At 37.3% G+C, this 24437-nt stretch overlaps 1 protein-coding gene across 1 annotated transcript in view; it reads left to right on the top strand.

Annotated features, from left to right (window-relative positions):
- Positions 1-426: 426 nt before the first annotated feature.
- Positions 427-24437, top strand: part of LOC127632086 (nuclear receptor-interacting protein 1-like) — a 44775-nt gene continuing 20764 nt past the window's right edge. The window contains exon 1 of the mRNA XM_052110564.1: positions 427-647. The gene's annotated coding sequence lies outside the window, so the exon portion shown is untranslated. The remainder of the gene's footprint in view (positions 648-24437) is intronic.

The following is a 24437-nucleotide window of genomic DNA, read 5'->3' on the forward strand; positions in this document are numbered from 1 at the left end:
TTTTTACCCATAAACCTTACAAAAATGTACCATGGTAGCTTTAATTTCTGCTAAAATAGCTGAAACAAACAAAAAAAAAAAAAGAAACTGTGATTAGGCTACACCACTATCATGGAAATAAATATAATATGCTATAGGTTAAACAAAATGACATCATGATTCTAATAGCTTCTTATGGTGGTTGAATAAGATCCCTTGTTCATTTATTCTTATTTAATTGAAGTAATACATGTAGTTACAGTGGTATTTTGTCAAAAACTGTCGTTACCGTCGTACAGTTTTGTACCGGTACGCTCAGGTGATTCACAAACGCTTTGCGAATCGGTTCCATCGAATCAATAAAACAACCATTTGTTCGCGAATCAGTTCTTACTAGCGTCCCTGCTGAGGGTAGGAGGAGTGAACATGGCATTGCAGAGTGCCGGGGATTCCTTGAATAAACAAATCAGTCAAGCGACTGATTGCAGGACTCAAGAGCAGTAGAAAACCGCACATGTGGGAGAATAGACGCTGTTGACCCCATTTACGTTTACGTTTTTTTTATATCGGTGTTGTTCGTAGAGAGAAATATCTTACGCATGTTTCCGACAGTTCCCAAAATGCAGCATAATTTTCAACGGGAGTCTCTTCTTTCACCATCTGAACAGGTAAGGACGGCTGCGAAAATACGCTTTCTGTTTTATTTACTGCTCTACTCTATCAACGTATTCGCAGCAGAGGCTGAATCCGCAATGCATTGTATTGTTGTAAAACGTTTTCTGCGTATAGAAAATAAGCAGAGGATAAATGTCACACGCTGATGATGGGGTGGTGGGACCTGACGTTTCCATTTTGTGTCTTCATTATTTTCCTTTACATGCAGGCATGCACATATGACCCGTTAGGTTGTTTTCATTAAAATTGCATCATAATAATAATAATTAGTGAGAAGTATTCAAAGGCGTATCAAAGCAGTTTGGGAAGTAGCAAATATTTATTTCCTGTACAAGCATCCTATACAGTTTAGGATACACTCTGCGTTTATAGAAGGTGCTTGCAAGTGCTGTTCTGCCTGTGTTAATAGTAACCTAGCTCAGTAAATCTCTACAGATACATTGCTAGTGTAATTGCCATTAAAATATGACTTTGGCACCTTGCTTACCTCATAGTGAATGTTTAGTCTAATAGAGACTCCAAGTGCTTGTGTAAGATCCTAAAAGTAGCTATGAGGAACAAGACATTATCTCATCAGCTGTAAATCTATATGCTTTTTGAAAAGATAATACTATTCAGTTCTCCCGTGTTGCAGTGCCCTAGCAGGATCTCAAGCATAAATGAAATGTCAAGTAGAACATGACTGGTCAGATAAATTTTTAAGCATTATCATATTTGGATAGACTTCTCGCCACAATAATGTTGGGTTATTAAATAAAATACATCTAAGCCTTGGGCTTTTGCTACATTATTTAATTCAGCGTGGTGCTGTGGCTAACAACAGGACCCTAAGTCTGTAATGTCAGGTGATTCATGGTTCTGTTAGCATAAGTATTCTATGTGACCCTAGACTAGACAGTATGGAGTAAGCATGCAGTGTGTCAGTAGCCCTTTAGCTGCACCAAACATTGAAAGATACGGTATGTTATGGTGCTGGTGTCAGTAGTCCACTGAGCTGGTTCTCTCCTTGCATCTTAAAAGTCCTAATGTTTGCACTTCTGGAGGAACAGCTTACTTAAGATCACAATGATATGTAACCCACAAACCTGCCTACCCATCCCCAATATTGTAATACCTACTTTATACCCCCCCAAACAATCTTCTCCATTTAGACTAGATCAATAAAAGAAGTAAATATCATGGATACTGGTATAAGCCAGTTAATGATACAATTTGTGCAATCAAGTTTAAGCTATTTAGAAAAAAATTAGTCCTTGTAACGTTTCTTATTATTAACATTCCTTTTAGTGAAGTCATGCACAGATAGTTAAAGAAATAGTTCACCCTCATCCAAGCTGTTCCAAACCTGTATGACTGTCTGAGACCATCAATCCATGCATCTTATCATGTGGCTTGTTGAGTGCATTACCACTGAGACGTAGGCTCTGTGGAGGCTTCATGCTATTCTCCACAGCATCCACGCACAACTCACCACCATTATAGCGACAAAGAGGACGTTAACCCAACGTGACTCTACCCACCCAAGCAACTGGACCAACTGGTTTGGACTCGAGTCACTCTGCACGCCCTGGATTTGAACTTGTGACTCGAGGTGTGGTAATCAGCATCTTTACTTGCTGAGCCCTGGCCCCATTCTTTATGCACATGGCTGGAAATCATGAGCTGCTCAGTATCTAAAATTCAAGTATACATTTAACTAATTAATGTTTCAAAACATAAACATTAATTCGATATGATAATGTCATTTGATATGAAACGAAGCAAAGTCACTATGGCTATTATTATTTGCAGAGCTTTTCAGTAGCGAAGATGACTATTTAAGACAGTCTTCATATCATCCTCATAAAATACCCATTTAATTTGGTGGTACTTGTTTTTGTGCTTTGTATATCAGTCAGTGTTGGTCTTGTTTGGGTTGTCTGATTTCATGTTTATATCCACATTCTTAATTAAAAGATTATTCCTGATCCACCTACTGTATATTACACGTCACAACCGATTTAGTAGCAAGGTCTTCTCTCTCAGGTATTCATATGTTTATTACATTCAGCCAACAGTCAAATCTTTAACTCTGTGACTAAATCTTTGATCCTGCTTGTGAAAACATTACACAGGGCCAAAAAGTTGACAGCATGTCTAAACGGGTGACTGAAAATCCATAATTTTCTCCACAGAACACTTTGCTTAAAAACACATATATTAATGAGGTTAATATGATGTATTTATGAATTTATATCTGTTAAGCACTTATGTGGGATTCTATAAGACATAAATCATATCTTGCAAATGATAAATGTGATAGAATTTTTTGGGGAAATTGTCTTAACTAAATATACTGTATTTACAAAAATATTTAACTTAGGACCAAATTTTTAAAGCAATGATGGTAAAAACAGCTACATTTTCTTTTTTGTGTTGGGCCAGTGAAAATTTTGGCAGGGCAAGTAAACATCTGAAGGACTGGCCCAGTTGGGCTGGTAGAAATGTATCCTTGGCGTTGAGCCCTCAAAGTTATTTGAACAAGTCCTTTAAAGTCATGAATAGATTAGTCAAAGACATCGGTATCTAGAATAGAGGTAAATGTAATTTTAGGTTTATTTAAAATGACAGTTTACCCAAAAATAAAAATTCTGCCATCATTCACTCAACCTCATTTTGTTGTTTTTTCTGTGGAACACAAAAGGAGATGTTGAATGAATGACTGAATGAACAGTCACCATTCACTTTAATTGTATGGAAAAAATGATGCAATGAAAGTGAAAGGTGACAGAGGCTAATTAAGTATTCTTTATGACCCTAGACTAGACAGTATGGAGTAAGCATGCAGTGTGTCAGTAGCCCTTTAGCTGCACCAAACATTGAAAGATACGGTATGTTATGGTGCTGGTGTCAGTAGTCCACTGAGCTGGTTCTCTCCTTGCATCTTAAAAGTCCTAATGTTTGCACTTCTGGAGGAACAGCTTACTTAAGATCACAATGATATGTAACCCACAAACCTGCCTACCCATCCCCAATATTGTAATACCTACTTTATACCCCCCCCAAACAATCTTCTCCATTTAGACTAGATCAATAAAAGAAGAAAATATCATGGATACTGGTATAAGCCAGTTAATGATACAATTTGTGAAATCAAAGATGTCAATGAAATTGAAAGGTGACAGAGGCTAACTTCATTTTTTTGGTTAACTGTTTCTTTATGTTTTTGTCACTTTGGTTTTGATTAGAGGTGCCTGTGGCCTTCTCTGTATTCGGTCAACCTTCTAAATGATTCTTTCATAGTCCTACATAGAGGTTTGTCAACTAATGCTTTGTTTTTCTGAATAATAATATGATGGCGGTTCATCCTATTAAATTGAATTTCAAAGCTTTGGTAACTTGGTTTTGACAATATGCAGTTGGCATAGAGGGACACAAATAGTCTTGTAATTTTGCACTGGGCAGTGCATTAAATCCCATCAGACCATTTGCAACGGCATCCAAAATGAGGAAATGGAGGGATGTAGTGAAAAGGTGAAATATTTGTGTGTCAAATGCCAGCAGAGATCCAGCACTGCACCAGCTTTTAAGAATAAGACATTTACAGTGTCTCTTAAATTGGCTCATGTTGTAGTCCATTGGGGTAGAAGGGGAAGACAAATGCAAGCAAAGATTCCTGTATTAAACTAATGGTGTAAGCAAAAGTGGAAGGCAAAAGGAAAAGAAGCATTTTAAATCATGTCTCTGTGTGCCAGCTCATCTGTCAATTGGGGGGCACACATTTTTGTGATCTGAGTCACAGAGATAGACCAAAACAATGTCCACACCGCAATAACAAGACAACCCAGTCAGTAGTTATAATCGAAATAGACCAAAATGTATATAATAAAACATCTCAACACCAGAACAAACAAAATATTCCAGCATACTTCAATTGAATACTTTAATAAACTACAGCACAGCCTATTTGCATTTATGTAACTCAAAATACTACACTTGGTAAACATGCATTGCCACATCAAAAGCTTTTCAATTCCTACAACACAATAATCCATATTCCACAACCAAAACCACAAAGTTTTTGAGACTGCAGCTGCGTGCACTGGAATCACGTGTTATATAAGGTTTGGACTGCTGTTGTTGTTTATGTTTGGGGACTAGACATTGGCTGTTGTATTTGAATAATTAATGAAGTAGATCTGTTCAAGGTATGGGGACTATTTGTATTATTAACTGTAATTTATAAGTAATTTGGGGTTTACGTTCTGTTTAGTGTTAAATATGTAGTTTTATGTTAAATGACAAAGTAATGTTTTAAGATACCCTTGGGTGTTCTTTTGAGTTAGATTTTATCCTGTTGCTGTGAATTGATTGCGCAATATGCAAATACTGATATGACAAAGTGGAGAGAGAAATTTTTTTCCAAAGGATAGTTTGGAAAATGACAATTCTTTGTTTTAGGGGGGCACTGCCCCCTAAGGCCCACCCTTTGCGACGTGCCTGCTGTGCTTTACAGATTACAGATTCCTAATATGACGCTATGGGTCTTATAACTCATGCGCTAATATGGCCACTATTACAGTTTAAATCAACCTGGTCTCATAGAATCATGTTACTGTAGCTACAGTTTAGCAAAATAAATTTTAAGTGGCATGTTTTACTTATCATGGTATTTTTCCTGTGAAATAAACACTAGAGGTGCTACAACAGCAATAACTTTTGTTCACTTTCACACAAATCACAAGTAGAACAGCATATCATCAGTTCATAAACGCATACTTTTTGCGTTGTTCTTCACACAGTGCATCTTATGACCTCAGAACACTTGTGTTGTACTCTAGCACATGAGTTGATTACATAACCAACTACATTTACAAGCTTGTTTGAGTGCAAATAAATTGCAAGTTATTTCATAAATTGAAATACTTTAGTGTTTACCTCTGTATTTTTCCTTGTCTCTAGATGAATTATGCATCAAGCCTATATGTAGTAATTGTAGTTGTCTAAAAGTTCTTCAGCCTATCAAAGAATGCTACATCAACAACATGGATTAAGGCAAAGAAAGCAGCAGTTTTCTTCAGAATCAAAGCACATGCTTATGTTAAACTAAAAAGAGAAAGGTCACATTTTTTGGGCAACAGGAAGTAGTGTACGTTGGAATGTTTTCAGTCCTTGTTTGGGACATTTCACCTCTGAACTGCCGCTATACGAGTAATGAACCACGTAATATAATTTTGCTAAATTGTCTTCACGGTAATGTAATTTTCATGAGATCAGGTTGGTTAATAACATTGTTACCTATAGAATAGGGAAAAAATTTAATTACAACTTTCAAAAACAAAATTGGTTACGGTGTAGGGTAAACCAGTGTTTTGGTTTCTGACTTATTCTCTAAATGGTTAGTTGAAGTGAATACTTTTGGAAAGGACATGTCCTACGGTGTGACACGTTACAGTGTATTACAACTGAAACTATTATGTACAGCTTTTTGTTTATTCTTTTATCATTATTATGCATGCTGCTTTTATGACCAAATAGTAATTGAGACTACATGGAATATTTGTTATTAAAAGAAATAATTTATCCTACCACATGGCCAGTTAAAATGAATTAATAAATCAAAATGATGACCGGTTATAAGACCTGAGACACACTTTCCCTTATAATTTCAAATTAAATAAAAATTATGTCCATGGATGCATGCATCAGCTGCCCAAATATTTTCCAGAAATATTCAGAAAGACCACTATTTATTTTTTTGCACTCATAATAATTATGTTCAAGGTCACTTTTAAATGAGGACAGCAGGTTGATGAAGTCTAGCTGATCATTTCAAACACATATTGGCCAAGCTCCTGTTTCTATGGCTCTAGACAGCTTTAATGGCTGTAGGGATAAAGGTTCTCGCAGGTCACCGTGTGGCAGGATCAGCATAATTAAAGGCTTGAGAGGACACAGTAGGGGCGATAGTTAAATTGGACTTAAGACTGTTATTCAATGATGTCTTAATTTAACTACCCTCAGTTATATGAAGCAAAGCCCACTGAGAAAAGTAGCTCACTCAAATGTCAATCATTTCTCACCGATTCCGAGACTTTTGAAGGTTACAGTGCTGTCTGTGGCTGGGCTGACGGATTGATGTATGTCCCCTGTCGAGCAGAGAATTCAGAGTCCAAGGCCACTGCAGTGCTGTCCTATTAGGGGGATTGTCCTTCACAACTTCTTAGCCGCCTGTCCTTTCTGGAGCCTACAGAGCTTAAGCAAGGGCATTGTGTCTGCTACAATAATCCGAGCTGTGGACTGCTTCACCCTTACATAATTGTATGGCTTTAATGCAAGCATTTTTCGCTGTTCATCCACTCACACCGGAAACCACAAAAAAGTGGCGTAGTCAGCGGGAGTCAGTGGACATATCCCACTTCATTATGACTTGCTCTTTGGTGGTCTTTTTTAGAAATTAAATTGCTTCAGCAATTAACTAAAAGAGGATTTTTAGAATTTATGAATGACTGAGAAGATTGATATATGGCGAGATGGGACAGCAGCATGTGCGATGGAAGTGAGGCAGAGGTAATGGATTTATTGCCACGTTAAGAGGAACATGAAACAAGGATAGGTGCAAGAATCACCATAATCAGGTTTTAGAACCATTGCATGCAGGTGTTGAGGCTTGATGGCATTGTCTTTGTTTTCAAGACTAGTGTCTAACTGTGTCAGGTGCTGCGAAAGCAAAAGGCTTTGAAGGAGCCATGTGGCACCATTATGACACAGGTGATTTCACAGGCTGCGTTTTTGTGTACCCAGTTCGATAAATATGAGGTCATGCTAGCTAGATGTTGTTAGGAAATTCTGCTGCAACAGTTGCCTGCTGAGACAAAGGTGCCTTTGTGGTGAGCAAATCAAGAAAATAATGCCCTACATTAATTTAGACCTTTCTTTTTTAAAGAATTAATTAAATAGAACTCATTACCTGGTCATAATTTTGAATTAAAATACTGTATCTTTATGGCCTTTTTGTGTATAGAGTATTGGCCCTTTTAAAGGTTTGAATCATCAGAGACCTTTAAGGGAACTCATTTCCGTCCTGCTTTATTTTTTAATGGTTACTGTACTCTTGATCATTACTCTCACTTTTACTGAAAGGGCCGCCACAGCTTGTGAATTAACTTCTTATTGCCAAAGGCAACAAGATTGAGAGAGAACTCTATGTTCTGCTGGTATGAATAAGTTCATCAAAGACAGAAAATGTTTTCTTTTATGCTTGTATGCTCATTTCAAAAATTACAATCAGGATGTTTACATGCTTTTTAAAAGTTTGATTCAGTCGCACTAAAACAATGTATATATATTTTTAAAAGTCGTCAAAAACATTCGGTTTTCCACCAAAATAAAATCGAAATTTCACTACAAGCATGAAATTGGAGAAAAATATATTTTATATGTATATAATAAATTGGACAGAAATATATTACTTACTGTACAGTAGAATGTGTTATTCAGTGTAATTGTAGTAGTAGTAGTAGTAGTAATTCTAATAATAATATATCAATAATAAATGTATTATATTTAAGCAATATCTCACAAGAAAGAGTTTCATCATTCCATCATTACTGTGATGCTCTACTGTGCAGCTCTGTTTTTGACCAAAATAAATAAATAAACACTCCAATGTTGTGTTTTGGAATGTGCTGTGAGGATCAGTATAGAAGCACTTTATTTGAGGAAAAAAAAAGTGTGTGTATATATATATATATATATATAATCAATTTTTGTATTAGACTTTAAAACACGGAATTTGCGAAAAAATAAAACTGAATTTGGAAAAAAATCTAATGGATTTCATAGGGTCCTAGGGTTCTTGCCCACAGTGTTAATAAATAAATAAATAAAATATATAGACAAGTCTTCTTTTGTTGAAATCTGCCCTCTAAGTTTTCATACATACTGTATGTTAAAGCAGAATCTTATGGTTCGAATGTGGTTTAACGCTCATCAGAAATGTTTTCGCAAAAATTTTAAGAGTCATGCAGTTCACAAAGGCTGTTTAACATGTGTATCTGGAAAGTCCTTTGGTGATGGAGGCCTTTGGCAAAGAGCAAGTGGTGATGGCCAGCAGATCCAATGCACTAAAGCATAAACTGGGCTAATCTGTTACCAAGCAACAGCAGACACCCCTTCATAACACGCACTGCGTGTGTAGTTCATGCCGTTACCGGGGGGATGCGGTTTTGTTGAGTTCAGCTCATAGCACATTTTTTTTTGCCGTACTCCGGTTGCCATCCATGTTTGGACTATGGAAGCAATCTGTGGTGTTGGAACAACAGGGACAGCTGGGTAAACATTACAGTCCTGTGTTTTCAACATGACACTTTGATATGTTAATTCTTGGTGCTCAAGCATTGCTGGAGAGGTGTAGTCTTTTTGTTTTGTTTAAAGGTTTTATGGGTGCCTTTGCTCTTTTGAACAGAAAGTGTCACCTCATTCATCACAAAGAGGCTTTTTTTTGGTTTGATTGTCATCAGTAAATCAGAACCGCCTCTTCAGCTCTGCATCCTGAAGACAAAAGCTCTACAAGACCTTGGAAGTGGCGGTTATTTCTTGGTCATAGCATTAAAGCTGGAGGTATCATCACCATTAGAGGGCCAAATTGTTTCCCACTAGGCTGAGATAATTATCATCCAGGCTGCATTGGAACAACACTTTACTCTTCATTGGTGTATTTTTTCTGGGCATCTCCAATAATGAGGCCAGAAACCTGATCCAGCTTGCTTTGTTGAGTGGATTAAGGGTGTTTGTGCCTTTTGTGTTGATGTGTCATCCGTAGTTCAAGGTTGTCATCCACTTTAGGAGTCACAGCAAGGTCAAGCATGGTTTAATAAGCTGTTTTGTCAGGTCAGGACACATGATCTTCTCTTGACTAGTGATTTGGGTAAATTATGAACAATGCATGCATGCAATGCAAGCATGCTAATGGGCAGACTGATAGTGATTGTTCGGAGCACAGACCTCGTGGTAACTTATTTTGTAGAGTGCTGTATTCATTTGTGACATCAGCAGAATGGAACTGGAACACAGCATCAGAACAGCTACACTATGGTTGAATTATTTGGGCCAAAGTGCATAAAATGGAGGCCACATGTTTGATTTGTTAAATCTTGCTGATAGCAGCAGAATCTTATTGCTTGAAGAGAGTTTTGTTGCATTTAGTCTGTATGTGTTTGCATCTAAATGCTTGTATTCAAAGTGAATCTAAGGGGATTTGCGATTATCTAAAATGACAGTCACAACTTTAATACCCTTTTGATACACATCGAAGTGACCCTGTGCAAACCAGACCTCAACTTCGGTCAACTGCAGTGCACCATTTTAGATATGGTTCAGTTAACCTCAATTTTATGCTCAGCAGTCTGACAATTTTGAGCTTTTATGTGCCATTTTGTAACTTGTGTAAATGTGGTAAGCAGTTAGCGACTGACATTCATATCTAGATGAGTATGATTTACCCGGCCTGGTTTTTCTGAAACTAAATGCACTTTTTTGTGGTTTGACCTTGCTGATTAGAAGTAGATTAGACCTGACCTGAAAACATTTGAATGGCGTAAATAATGGCAATGATATAATTGGTGCTTGGGTCTGCTCATCCACCATCCATCCTCTTGGTTCGTGTTGGTGGCGATGCTAGCAAGGAGAGCTGAAGGTGATAAAACATCCAAGTTGCCTGTAAATGAGATGAAGACTAGAGCAGCACCGGGTTCAGTCATTTAAAGATGGTTTATAGCACCACCACCCCCCCAACCGAGAGGCGCACACACGCACGTAAACCTATCTATCAAAGGGAATTGACCTGCCTTTGAGTGATCACTTCACAGGACCTGCTGTTGTCATGAAAACATCCACATGTCCTCCATGTCGACACCCCCATCCCCACCTTTCAGTTTAGGCTGAACAAGACGTCTGATGTTTTACTTTTAAAATGTAGTTCATTAAAAGGTCATTGTGATTGCAGAAGAATGCTTTTTGATACTTCAATTTCAAGTCTTTGAGCAAAAATGGTGATCAAGTTAGAGTTTACACTGAAAACAGATGCTGTTATAGTATTAAACACTGAAGTAAATTTCACACAAAAGTGAAAATGGTGTCATCATTTATTCATCCTCAGATCTTTCCAAACCTGTATGATTAGCTTCTGTGGTACACTAAAGGAGATGTTTAGCAGAATGTCTGAGCTGTTCTCTTTTATACAATAAAAAGGGGATGGGGTCCAGGGGCTGTCAAGCTTCATGAAGAACTATGGAAGTCCATCTGACTTGCGCACTATATTCCAAGTCTTATGAGGCCATATGATAGCTTTGTTTGATAAACAGTTGTTATTTAAGTCATTATTTACTGAAAATGTTGCTTGACAGCATGGTCACCATTTACTTACATTGTATGGAATAGAGCAGCTTAGGCATTCTGATAAATTAATTATTTTGTATTTCATGGAAAAAGTGACATGGTTTTGGAAGACGTGTGGGTGAACAATAGGGATGCAACTAACAATTATTTTTATAATCAACTAATCGAACGACTATTCGGGCAATTATTGCAACATTTAATCATTAGCTCTTAACTGACTATTCAGCTTGTGCCTGACTTAAATGGTTGTATTAAATGTGCTTACTAACAACAAAGCAGACAAAAACATATTTTAAAAATACCTCTAAATGACATTCACTGAATTAAATGGGGAAAACTACTTGGAATTTTATTATGTAATTAATTAAATATTTCCCTGCAAAACATCCTATTGTTTTTGTTTTGTTTTCCATTTTAAAATTGTCTAATATCCTTAAAACAAGATACATTTACTTGAGAAGCAACATATAAGGTATTTAGACTTGCTTTAAGAGAATGTATCTTTAATATAAGTGTATTTTTTCACTTGTTCATACTTCTGCCAGTGCAGTAAAGAAAACAATATACTCATATTCAAGATATTTGCTCTAAAAGCATGTCTAAATATCCTATATGTTGCTTCTCAGGTAAATGTATCTTGTTTTAAGGAATTTTTGATATATTTATTAAATATTATATTCAAAATTCTACGATAATTTTTTTTCTTTAACTCACAAAAAACAAACTCTTTCATCTTTATACAGTTGCGTATCATCTATTTTCTTCACCATAAGATACACACCGTGACACTCATATTATAATTCACTATGTCGCGAGCAATCACTATAATAACAATCTAGCTGCAGCGAGCGTGCGCCAGTGATGAGTGTCTCCGCAGAGCACAGTGTATCAGCCGGCAGAAGTTTGAAACTCTCTCGCACTGTTTTTGAAGCGACACATATAATCGGCTCTGACCACACAGACAAATACCAGTTTCGGAGTTTGTGTTTATTGATACAGCCTGCTTCCATATTATTTGAACTTTAATAAAGGATGCATTAAATACTGTAATAACGATGAGTGTTTCCTTTTTAGATGCAGAATGTCAGGTACGGCTCCGCTTTATTTCACAAGGACACTGCTTCTGTATTTACTTATTTAGCATTTTTGTATTATAATACTCTGCGATATACATCACCTTAATCTGTTTGGAATGTTTGGAGTGCGTTTAGACTGTGAGCTGTTCTTTCTTCCTCTCCTCAATCAAGTGCGAGCTGATGTGCTGCTCTCCCGCGTCATCATTAGCTGTCAAAAGATCTCATGTTGTGTTCAATGAAATCAGACAACTATTCGACAACAAAAAATGTTGTTAATGTTGTCGATAATCTCGACTAATCATTTCAGCCCTAATGAGCAAATGATCACCGAATTAGAAACTCCAAAAAATTTAAATACAGTAATTTAATCGACTTGCAATTAAAAGGGCACTTCACCCAAAAATGGAAAATCTGTCGTCATTTATTCACCGCCATACCACTGGTCCAAATCTGTTTGACTCTTTACTTTTGTGGAACAAAAATACTAAATGGTAGGGACAGCCTTAGTCACCATTCACTTTCATTTAATCTTTTATTTTTTTCTCCATTCAATGAAAGTGTATGGTGACTGAGGCTCTTGGTCCCAATCATCTCCTTTTGAGTTCTGTGGAAGAAATTTAAAGGGTAAAGATACGGAGCAACATGATGGTAAGTAAATGATGACGGAGTCATACTTTTTGGGTGAACTAACCTTTTTACGAAGCAATTCACTAACAATGCTGTCATATTTCATAACTGAGTGACATTTCTCTTTAAAGAAATCATCAACAATAATCACAACCATTTTATATGTATTCGGTGAATGCCCTTGTTTGCCCTTGGTAACAGTGGATGGTGAAGCTACCTCCTGTGCTCGTTGAACAAAGCAGAAAATAAAGTTGCTGCCTGCAAAGTGCTGCAGTGGGTGGCTTTAACATTCTCATCCACTTTCAGCTCACGCTAACCTTGCTGAGCTCTGACATCATCTTGGAACAATGTCAGATCCATGTAGATGAATATAATTAAACAAGCGCTTATCATCCAGCCGGGAAAGTTTAGTGGCAGGTCAACCATGGTTTGCCTGTCTCTCAGCTGAACGTCGGACCAGGGTTAGACAGGCAGTTTGCAGGCTGGAGGGTACTGTATGTGAAAGACAGGAAGCACACACTTCAGGCAAACACAAGAACACTTTCTAGTGCACAAAACATTTTTACACAGACATGTTATTTTCACTGAGCTCTGGTTGGCCAGGATATGTTGGTAAAATTTAGCACAGTAACCATAGTTTCCACCACAAAACCACATAATTTTAAACTCAAAATAGGTTAATATGGGATCTTTTTCAAACTGTGTAAAAAGCTTTTTGGGGTTAATTTTCTCTGCAGCCAAGTACATTAACTCCTAATGGCTCCTATACACTACACGATTTTCAAAGTCATTGGATCATGGTACCATTCATATTACAAAACTGTCTGTCTTGTCACTGAAGTCGTAGCGTTTTCAAGTTACACTCCAGACAGAACATATTTCACATTGCACGATCTGGAGTAGCAGACAGGTCCAGATATTTAACATCCTAGATATCTCACTGACATCGGCGACACATCGGCGATTCTCTCAAATCGCGTCTTTTATAGGTCATACATTGCGATCGTTGCTCACGTGAGAGAGCTCCGATTTACCCACGATTTCAGGCTTTTGTCGGCGATCTCCACAAAACTGTCAGCGAGCAAAAAAAAAGTGTAAACTCGGCATAACATCCAACCAAAAGTTCATTTTGGACCACTCAACATGATTGGCAGACATGGGATAATGATAATCAGTACAAAGATTCAGAATTTATAATGTATAATCTTATTTTTACATGGTTGGCAGTGATTGGGTGATGCTGGCCATTACTTTGAATCAGATTTAATTATGCTAATTTCTGATTGGTAAAATGTTTCAACACTGGCTATCAGTTGTTTGTTTGATAGAAAGAACATTGAGATTTTTGTTGCAAAGTAGAATAAAAAACATTGTAGCAAAAGTTAAATACATTTTATTTGTATAGTTTTTATTTGTGCTTTTCCCAATACACATTGTTTCAAAGCAGCTTTACAGAATATCAGCGTCAGTAACAAGAGAACAAACATACAGAACTCAAACGAGGTAACCTGTCACGGCCAATGCCATGGTGTTAGGTCTCAGCCTTGAATTCTAGCGAGTTCCAGTGAAACCATTTGTTTAAGATAGCATGAGGCACAGTATGTTACTTATTAAGGCAAGGGATTTTTAGAGTCATTTGCCATTTGCTGCTGAAATAATCTCCTTACTGAATGGGGATAGACAGCCATGAAGTGAGCAAAAAACAAGTGTCAGGCAGATTGTTGCATAGCCTTTAGATAGGAGCAGTATTTAATTAAGATCAGCCTGTCTCAAATACATGCAGGCTGATAAGGGCTCACAAGCACATCTGGCAATATGAGGGCTTGATCTCTCTTCACTGGGGTTAATGAAGGTGGTCTCTGCTGAGTTATGTCATAAAACTTTGTTGAACTTTTCTTTTGTCCAGTCAAAACAAGTGGAAGAGTGTTTATGACCTATTTTCAATAGCACCACTGACAACTGAATTTAGATGCAGTGTGTACGTGGCATACACACTGCATCTTAATTCGGTTGTCATTTCACCTTTTAGTGCTTAATCCTGTTTTGTAGGCACCCAGTTCGGTAAAAAGTGACAACCGCATTATACAACCAAATTAACTCCCGAAAAATTAATATAGCTTCAACTGCATTTTCATAAATTCCACGTAATGTGAACCAAACTGAACTCAACAAATAGCTGTTAGTGAAGTCTTTAATAGCGCGTGTGAGATGTCGTCTACTGGTGTACATCACGCAGTGTCAGGCATGTGTCTTCTTTCATTCAAATATTCCTGTCTCTTTCCTCTGGGTAACCGATACATTACAGTCCAGAGTGTGTGTGCTGTTTAACAACAGCCACTTTGATGCACATAAACAAAACAGTGATTCTGTGGATGGCAGCTAACTAAACTTTGTCTGATGATGATACATCTATCGTGGATAATCTCTTCGCTTAAAAATGCAAAATCAAAACGGATTAAACTGGTGAAATTCATGTTTCTTTTTCACTCACAGACACGAGACGCTGCAGTGTAAGTTTATCACTTGTCAATCATTGCTGGAGTTAGTCCTGTATTCTGTACAATCATGGAATGAAAATTTAGGGGGATTCAGTCCCTCATTTAAATAAGGTTGTCACTTCCGAAAGTTTGTATTGCGTACGTGGCCAAAGTGAAGCCCTCTGAACTAAGGCCACATCCACAATAATTTGTTTTCAATTAGAAACACTGTTTTCAATTTCTAATGTCATTTCCAATGTCTGGGTTTTCCAAAGTATGTGGAGAGTTTCAAAACGCATAATTTTCTGTGAAGGAAAATGCTGTTCTAGTGTGGACGAGAGGCAGAAATATAGCAAAATAATGCATTTCTAACTATTTTTTTTTAATGTGGTCTAAGTTTGCAGTGCTTGGAATGGAATTTGTTATTGTGGAAATGGAATTAATTGGAAAGAATATACATAACGACATATTTTCAAAATCTACTAGTCGTGGCTTGCCTGAACAACTAGTCGACTAATTGGTCTTAAAAGACTAGTTCACCAAAAATAAAAGTTCTGTTATTATTCACTTATTAGTGAATGCTATCCCAGCATTGTATGACTGTCTTTATTCAGCAGAAAACTAATTAAGAATTTTAGAAAAATGTTGAATCACTGTAGGTCCTTATAATGTAAGTAATTGGGCGCCATTAGGCTGCTGGCAATTTGATGGTCTAAAAGGCATATTTAGGCAGCATAAATGTAATCCACTCGACTCCAGTTGATCAAATAATGTCTTCTGAAGCAAATCGATAAGTTGGTGTAAGAAACAAATGTTTGTGAGAAATTAGATGTGCGTGCTTTGTATACAAAAGAAGAACGAATGTCACGTGAGAGTTAATTAATTTCAAACAGAAATAAAGCGCTGGGCGGAAGCAAGGATTTCAAGTTAAAAACGTTTTAATTATCGATTTGTTTTTTATACCAACCTATCAATTTGCTTCAGAAGACATTTAATTGATCAACTGGAGTCATGTTGGTTACTTTTAAGCATTTCTTTTGGACATGAGAAATGAATAAGTCAAACAGCCATAGAGAGGATTCACATCTTAAGGCCTACGTGTTGGCCAATTTTTACATTAACAAGCTATTTTTCTTTTCACTCTCACAGTCTGTTCCTGCACTGCTGCATTTCTGTGAAAGGCAAGCGTTTCCAAGCAAAACATTCTCCGCAAGCCAACCTGAATGTGTAGTATTTTCAGATAAGATATCTCGCAACATGTTTTCAGCCATACCCCTCCTGATCACCCTCCTGAGGTTAAACTCAAAACCGCTCTTTGTAGAGCAAAGCACATCCAAGTGCAGGACAAGAACAGCTGGGTACCCGTGTGGCCGCGGTTGGCAGGGTGTAGAGTTTCATCTGTCGATGGGGTCAACTTCTCTTCCTCGAAAGGGGGCCCGGGTCTCTGAGAATCTGTCACCGTTCACGTCGTAAAAGTGCTGCTACCCAGTCTGTTTTTGAGCTCCCAGAAAACGCTCCCTATCTTGGGAGCACATTTACGAAGTGCTAATGCAGTAGGGCTCGGATTAATTCATGCCATGCTTTCAGGTGATTGTGAATAATTGCATAAAATTGTGTACATTTTATGTAATTGCATGGCGTGGCATGGAATTGTTATGGATGGCATTCCAATTGGTATGTATCAGTGTGCAATGAAAGGGATAGTTCACCCAAAATGTTAAATTATTTTCCAATCATTGAAAGTGAAACCACTGCTGTCAAGCAAGTGTTTTATTGAATAACAACAAACCTTTCTCTCATACAAACCTTTCTGATGGCTTCAGAAGACTTGGAAAAATAGTTCGAAAATCTTATGCACTACTTTCTAAATGCTTATATGGTGCTTTTTGACTTATATGGTGCTTTTTGGAGCTTGACAACCTCTGGTTCCCATCCACTTTCATTGTATGGAAGAAAGCAGCTCGACATTATGCTAAACCTTTTCGATCCACTGAAGAAAGAAAGTCGTACAGGTTTGGAATGACATGACAGTGAGGAAATGATGACAGAACTCTCATTTTTATTGCTTTATGCTATCTGACCTTTTACAGTCCCTTATATTGTGATGCTTCACCCTATGTAATCTCATAGATGAAGCACTGCGGCTGCCTTCATATTACAAATCGTATCTCTAGGTAGACGAGTAGATAGCTGTGCGATTCAGCTCTGGCATGAGGTTAGAGATACACCGCTTCCATGAAATTTTTCATCACAGGAGCTGATAGCGCAGGCAGCTGTTGGAGAAAGGCAGGATATTTGAGATATCTATCAGGGTAGCGTGAAAGGTTTTTTGTCTTGCAGATGCAGTTCAAGGACGCCTGCAGGCAGCACAACTCTCGCTGTGCTTCTGACGCGACTCAAGGTCAGACACGCTCACCCTCTGACATTCACTCACTACAGAAAGAGAGCGAGACGAAGAGTGTGTGTTACAGACAGAGAGAGAGAGAGAGAGAGAGAGAGAGAGAGAGAGGGAGGGAGAAAGTGGGGGAAGGGAGGAGGATGGGGTTGCAGCAAAAGTCATCATCCCCTGTGTGCTCTGAGTAAACAGTTCACTTTGCTCTGTGTGAGCGCTGCCGGAGCCTCATTTGCTCAGCCGTTTTTTACTCATCTCTCCCATTTGCCAACAATTTGAGACATGCTGTTCTTTGGCTGTCTCTCGGTAGGACCGTTTGTCACGTCAGGGGGTTTTATTTGACTTCAAGTATGAGTTGTCTCAAACCCGGCACCAAAATTAATGCACCTTTTAAATTCTGTGCTGATTCGAGCCTTTATATTTCTTTTATATGTTCTGTACCGAGCACTCAGAATATTGAGATGGCATACTGTGACATCCCCCTCTAAGCGGATGCTTTTTTGGTATATATAAGAAGTGTCTTGCTTGTCAGAAGCTTGATATCAATTAACCATGTGGATATTTGTTGATGTATTAATCTGAATCAGAACAGGGATGGGGTAGACTAGTATTTATTTTTTTCCCCCTCATTTATTTTTTGTAAATTCTTTTTAGCATTAATGCAATAATTAGTGTGCCGTGCTTTTAGCTGTTAGTTGGTTCGCACAATAAAACACTATCTGAGAAGTTGTGTCTTTTAAGTTCTTAGTGTTTAAACCACCTGCACAACAGTACACTTGTAGATGGACATAATTTTTTGGCATGATCGTAGCATTTTTAAAATGCAGTGTCAAGTTATAAAAATTCTTATGTTGTGTTCTATTCCGTTAGGCATGTTTTTGAACTTGAACATGTCTTATGTAGACACCTTGCACTGTTTTGAGGTATTTGTGCCTTGTGTTCCTTTTGCATTGTGGACCATCTAGCTGTTTTTGAACGCAAGAACACATCTTATGTAAATGGTTTAAAAAATGTGCATCTGATTGGGTTGAGGTGAACCCGAGACTGGTCTAATAATACAGGGCTTCTCCAAGTCTATCGACTTGTCGTTAAGGCAAACCACTAACTAGTTGGTTTAGAAAATATGCATTTTTGCACATCCCTTACTCAAAACCATTAAAAGTAAAAAACATGAATAGGTGTCAGGTGGTACCAAGAATGTACTATGGTTAAGTAGTGTTCTGCTACTGTTTGACACTCATTATTAAATAAAATAACAGAAAAGAGGACAAGACGTTAGAGCAACTGTGTAAATGTTAATTTTAAAGAGACAGCCCTGTCAAAAGTTTGCTGACTCGTTTAGCTTTTTGACTTGCACTGTTACTTGCTAGTTTTTAATCCAGTTTCATTTCTGCTAATTAAGTGAAGGTAGGAATGACAGGCCTGGCCATGTCTACCCATCTGTGCCAGGACGACTAATAGCGCTCCTGAGTTGTGTTCATTACTTTTGTCTTTTTCAAGTCCTTCAAAAGTGCTTATTATTATTTAAGTCAAACTGATGGAAAGCATACTGTCAGCTCTTTTGGGAGCCAACCATTGTACAGAGAGCAGGCCAGAAACACAGAAGGGACAGTTGGAGATACATTAAAAGCTCATGCGTTGCAGAGGCCTACCACTAGCTGCTCAGGAGGTAGTGGTGCACATTTTAGATGCCTGATAAATATTATTGCTTTCTGGGGATAAATGTATAAATATATCTTTAGGATGATGATGCAAGTTATATACCCTTACAAAAAAATATTGCAGTGTTACCATGATACAGTAATGGTATGGTAATTACATGTAATTTATATACTATAGTACTTTATGATTAACATATTTGTATATGAATGTTACAGAGCATGGTATTATTGTATTACCACACTACATGTAAAAAATACAATTAATTACATGGTGCTTTTTTTGTTTTTCAGTATTTACGTACTAGTGCTTTAGGATTAAGTACTTAAGCAATAGCCTCCTATTTATATTGTAGTCTTCTGGCGGTCTTTGCAGCTTCCAAAGATCTTTAATTAGCAGGCTGTGCTTTAGCTGTTAAACAGTTTGCACGCTAAGACCCTTGGAAAAGTTGCATCTTCAAATTAATCCCTTTAATTTTCTATTGCCAGACACATGCAGATATGTCTCTTTGGACTGTGTTTTTGAGCATCCAACTTTTAAAAAAATTCCAAATTTTTTAAATGCACACTGCCTTCTGTTCCGTTTCATTGAGCTCCATGTAGATGTTTTTTGAACGCTTTTATTCATCTTATATAAAGATATAACGGGTCAACTGGTCACATTTTTTTAAATATTTAATTTTGCACGTCTCTGGTTACCAATAGATATCAGACAAAATATTTTTTTAGCTAAATAATAAAGCAAGTTTCAACTTAAGGAGTTGCACGGTTTGAAGCAGTTAACAGAAGACACTGTCGGAGTCAGGTCACATCCTTGAAAACTCTCGCCCCCTTTCTCTGGACTCATGCACTTGGCTCTGATGACTGCAGAGACTTTACTGTGTTAATAACTTTTCTCTCTCATCTAAGGAAAAGGCAAGGGACCCAGGCACTGTCTTCTTTTTTTAATGTGCTGGCTTTTCTTCCATCATTTAATTAAGAAAAGGAGCGATTATTCAGCCTCGAGTCAGCTCCTTCTCCCTTCCAGCACCTCATTCATCTCTGATTAAACTTGTAGCATTCGGTAACTGTACTTTCCTGCTCTTTCTGGGGCATGAGAAACAAGAGATTGTGACAGTTGGAAAAGAAGAACCTGAAGTCTTTGAGCAAGTTGAGGAAAAATACAAGATGCACATAAGTGATGTGCACGAGTATTCGAATATTCGTTCTGCAATAATTATTCGAATAGTAAAAATACTATTCGAGTTTCGCAAAGTTTTGCTGTATAGGTCATATATACAGTGAGATGGATGTTAAATCCTTAACACAAACTAAAACGGGCAGTTATAACAATGCACTGGGTGGCGCTGTTGAGTGTGGACACAAGTTGATCACATTTGTTGAGCAAACGGTTCTGTCAGTACGTTCAGATGGACACCAAAAAAGCGGGTTATTGCGAGAATGTGGCTTACTGTGAGAGCTGGTTTCCTGTTTAATTGTACTGGATAAGCGGTGTACACTTTACTCTCATATATGTGCAGCTTGTCAGAAAGCAGCATTCCTGTTGCAACGTAATCCATGCGACGCTTCTTTAAACAACAAACATGGCATCCGAGAAAGACTGCTAGCTGAGGTAAGGGACATTACATCATTTAAACTGGTGTGTGTGTAAATGAGTATAGTTTACTGAGCATGTGGATATGCTTGTTTTTCTCAACAAAAACATGACATGAGTTACAATATAAACATGATAACTTGTATGGCGATAGTCGTCCTGTTAACCACGTCAGTCTACGCTTTGCTTGAACTTAAATGCTTTCATTCTATTCTTTTAGTTTTCATGCATTACTTGTTTAAATATAAAAACAAAAGCAAAAAACAGGACATGATATTAGCTTGTTTTGAATATAATTAGAAGTTTGCTTTTTTAATGGTGACTAAACCTTTATGAAAAAAATGTATGCATATTTTAATAAAAATATTTTACAACGTCTCTTTCTCCTTAATTACCTTCATTTAAATAATAGAATATTTGAAGATTCATTTTTTATGAGATTAAATATTTGAATATCAAATTATTGATGAATGCCCATCCCTAATACACATGTCTCCTGGTCTACTTAGCTTGATAAAAGCTGTGCTTGCAGCCGAGTTGGCTCTTTTTGGGTTGAAATATTCTGTCAGATGACGTAGACGGCAGCTTGTCGGCAACCTGTCGGATGGTTTTGACACGTTCTGTTGACATTGTAGCCAAATTATACACCATATCTAATATGACATGAGGTTGTGAGGAATGGATAAAACGTGTCTCACTGTTGTGTAACTGGGTGTCAATTGTACAGCCAACAAAACTTAAAAAAAATGCGCCTTTCCACACATTTCTATTGGCCAAATAACTGCAGAAAATGTTGGTTGAAAAAACACTATGCCACTAGCATTGTCAAACAAAATTGGAAAGATAATGACTGTTTTTAAACGGGTTCGCAAACTCTTTTCCATCTTCCATAGATGAGTTAGATAGATAGTCCCACTCTAAACTCACGCCATTGTCAAGTCAACTCATTTTTATTTGTATAGCACTTTTAACAATACGCTTTGTTTCAAAGCAGTTTTACAGACAATCATGTTGTAATTTCTGCAATGTCTTAAATGTCCCCTTTAGTCCCCATTGAATTTTTAGGAATTTAACGATTCCGGTTCAGACTCCGATTCCTCTTCCTCTTAACTCTTCCGTTTCCTTAATGGTTCCATTAATCAATCTTTTATTACAATTTAGAAATTATTATTTGGAATTACGAAATAATGTTCTTTTAAAAAGTACTGTGCCCAGCAGCCTGTTGTCAAATGGTCATTTCAGATTTCAACAGAGCAGATTTAACAAATCAGAAAAAATTGTTGCCGAATTGTGCTGCAGTATTTTAGATGTTCCATCCACATCTGCAGAAAGTTGCATGTTTTAAACCGTTAATGGAACTGAAAGCCATGAAAATCATGTGGTCAACATACTTAAGTTTTACTTTTGTACAACACATTGGACTAAGTCTTGTTTAGCATCAACTCTGGACTGTTGCTAAATGTATCATTAACTAAAAGGGGTGCAAACATATGCAGCTGAAAGATATATGGGGATGCATATCCAGCTTCACATATTAGCAGTTGAGGTGCTATAATTTGAGTCAAGTTCCTCAGCCCAATGTGACAACGGTTGTAAACACTGACCCCAAGAGAGGAATTCCACTGGGAGACAAAGTAAGGGTTAGAGTTCCTCGTTCCCCTCTCCCTCTGCTCTAGGGTGGAAATGGTTAACATAGCACTGTAATTGGCACCCGCAGCTGCTGCAGGAGGGGATTATCCCCCCCCACCCCTGCTCTCTCTCACTCTCTTTCTAGCCTCTGCTTTGTGTGACAGCTGCCTAATTGGGCATTCTCCCCTCGTAGCGAGGCTGCCTCCTCCGGACTTGACTGCTGACGAATGGCAGCGGATTACAGATGAGGACACTGTGACCTGTTCGACCTTTCCACAGCAGGGGGAGCATAGGGATGGGCCTGACGGGCCCAGAGCCTCAGGTCACAGGAGGATGAGGTCGTGAGAAGGTGGAGGATCTGCCAGGTGGCCAATGACAGAGTGTCACATGACAGTAGCTTAATGTCAATGTGTCAAGGGTAGACTAGTGGCATTGCATCCTCCAAAAAAAACAACAACAAAAAAACGATACCCTCATGCAGTAAATTTTTAAGTAGTAATTCTCTAACCAGTGAAAAACAACAAAATGAGAGGCAGATGAGACAATTGACTCAAATGAGAGGTTCTGATTTATAGTTTTCAAGTGTGTTTATAGTGTGTTACACTCATTTACTTGTGAACTCTCTTTAGCTGGGCTCATAATGATGCTCATTATGCTCATAATGGTGTCCTTGGTGGGATATTAAATTATATACAGCAGCCATTGTATTTGCTGTATTTATGGCTACTGCTATTTTAAACAGATTTATGTGTATTTGCCAATTTGAGTATTTTTATAAATTATTTGTATTAGTCTGAATTGGTCAGTATTAGAACCTGATAATATCAAGGCTTATTTTGTCTAATTAAAAATCAACATTGGCTATTAAAAACAATCTGGTCTAATATAATAATATTACCACAATAATATACCAACATTTTTACTACATTGTTGCAATACCTAAAAAATATTTTTGTGGCTCGTTGTACTCATTGCGGCAGTTTCCTGGTCAAATGAACAGTAGATACGCTACAACGACTTTTGTTCACTTTCACACAAATCACAAGTTAGTTAGTTTCTTATGACATCAAAACACTTACTAGCCTATAGCGCACAAATTTAACAAAAACTTTAGCTACATTTTAACATTCGCATTATATAACCTAATACATTTGCAAGCTTGTTCAAGCGTAACCAAACCCATTTCACTTTGAAACTGCTGCATTGTTTAATAAAATGTCACCACAGTCACAGGATCATATTGAAGAAAACAGACGGAATAGATTTATAATACTGGACATCATGTCAGTTTTTGGCCATAACATTACAATTAGCTCTGCTCCAATTATGCATGCAAACAAACACTAGGGCTGGACGAAAGCATTTCTGGCGATAAAAATTTTGCAATATCATGAACATTGCAATGTGTGGTGTAGTTTGGCCATCAAGTTTCCAAAAATGCCAATTAAACTAATTCCGCAATCTATCCCCATCTATTAAATATGACTTTTGAATATGAGCGCATTAAGATCTTCTGGAGCAAAAATGGTGTTAAGTTGGTAAGTTAAGTTTATGCCATGAATCAATTCAAACTGTCCATTTCAATGAATAGATTAAAATCTCTGATTCATTGATTCGTTTGTGTCCTCACTCAAAAATTATTACCGAAGACCCAGCATGTATATAAAAATGTTTTAGTGAAAATATATATTGGGAAATATTGCTGTTTATGTATTGCTATATTAGTGCAAATAAATAAAAAATGATCAAACATAATTTGTCCATGTGTTCATTTAGTGAACAAAATGAGTGGGAAACTGAATGCCTTGATCATTTTTAACTAGATTTATAATCTACTTGGCAACAATGGCTGTTTGATTGAAGTGATGGTTGCTTTGATTAAAAAATAAGCTTTTTTTTTTAAACCAATTCAGAGCAAATACATCAATATTGAGACAATGTCAAATATCATCA

Source organism: Xyrauchen texanus, chromosome 38 (genome assembly GCF_025860055.1).
Source record: "Xyrauchen texanus isolate HMW12.3.18 chromosome 38, RBS_HiC_50CHRs, whole genome shotgun sequence".
NCBI lineage: Eukaryota > Metazoa > Chordata > Actinopteri > Cypriniformes > Catostomidae > Xyrauchen > Xyrauchen texanus.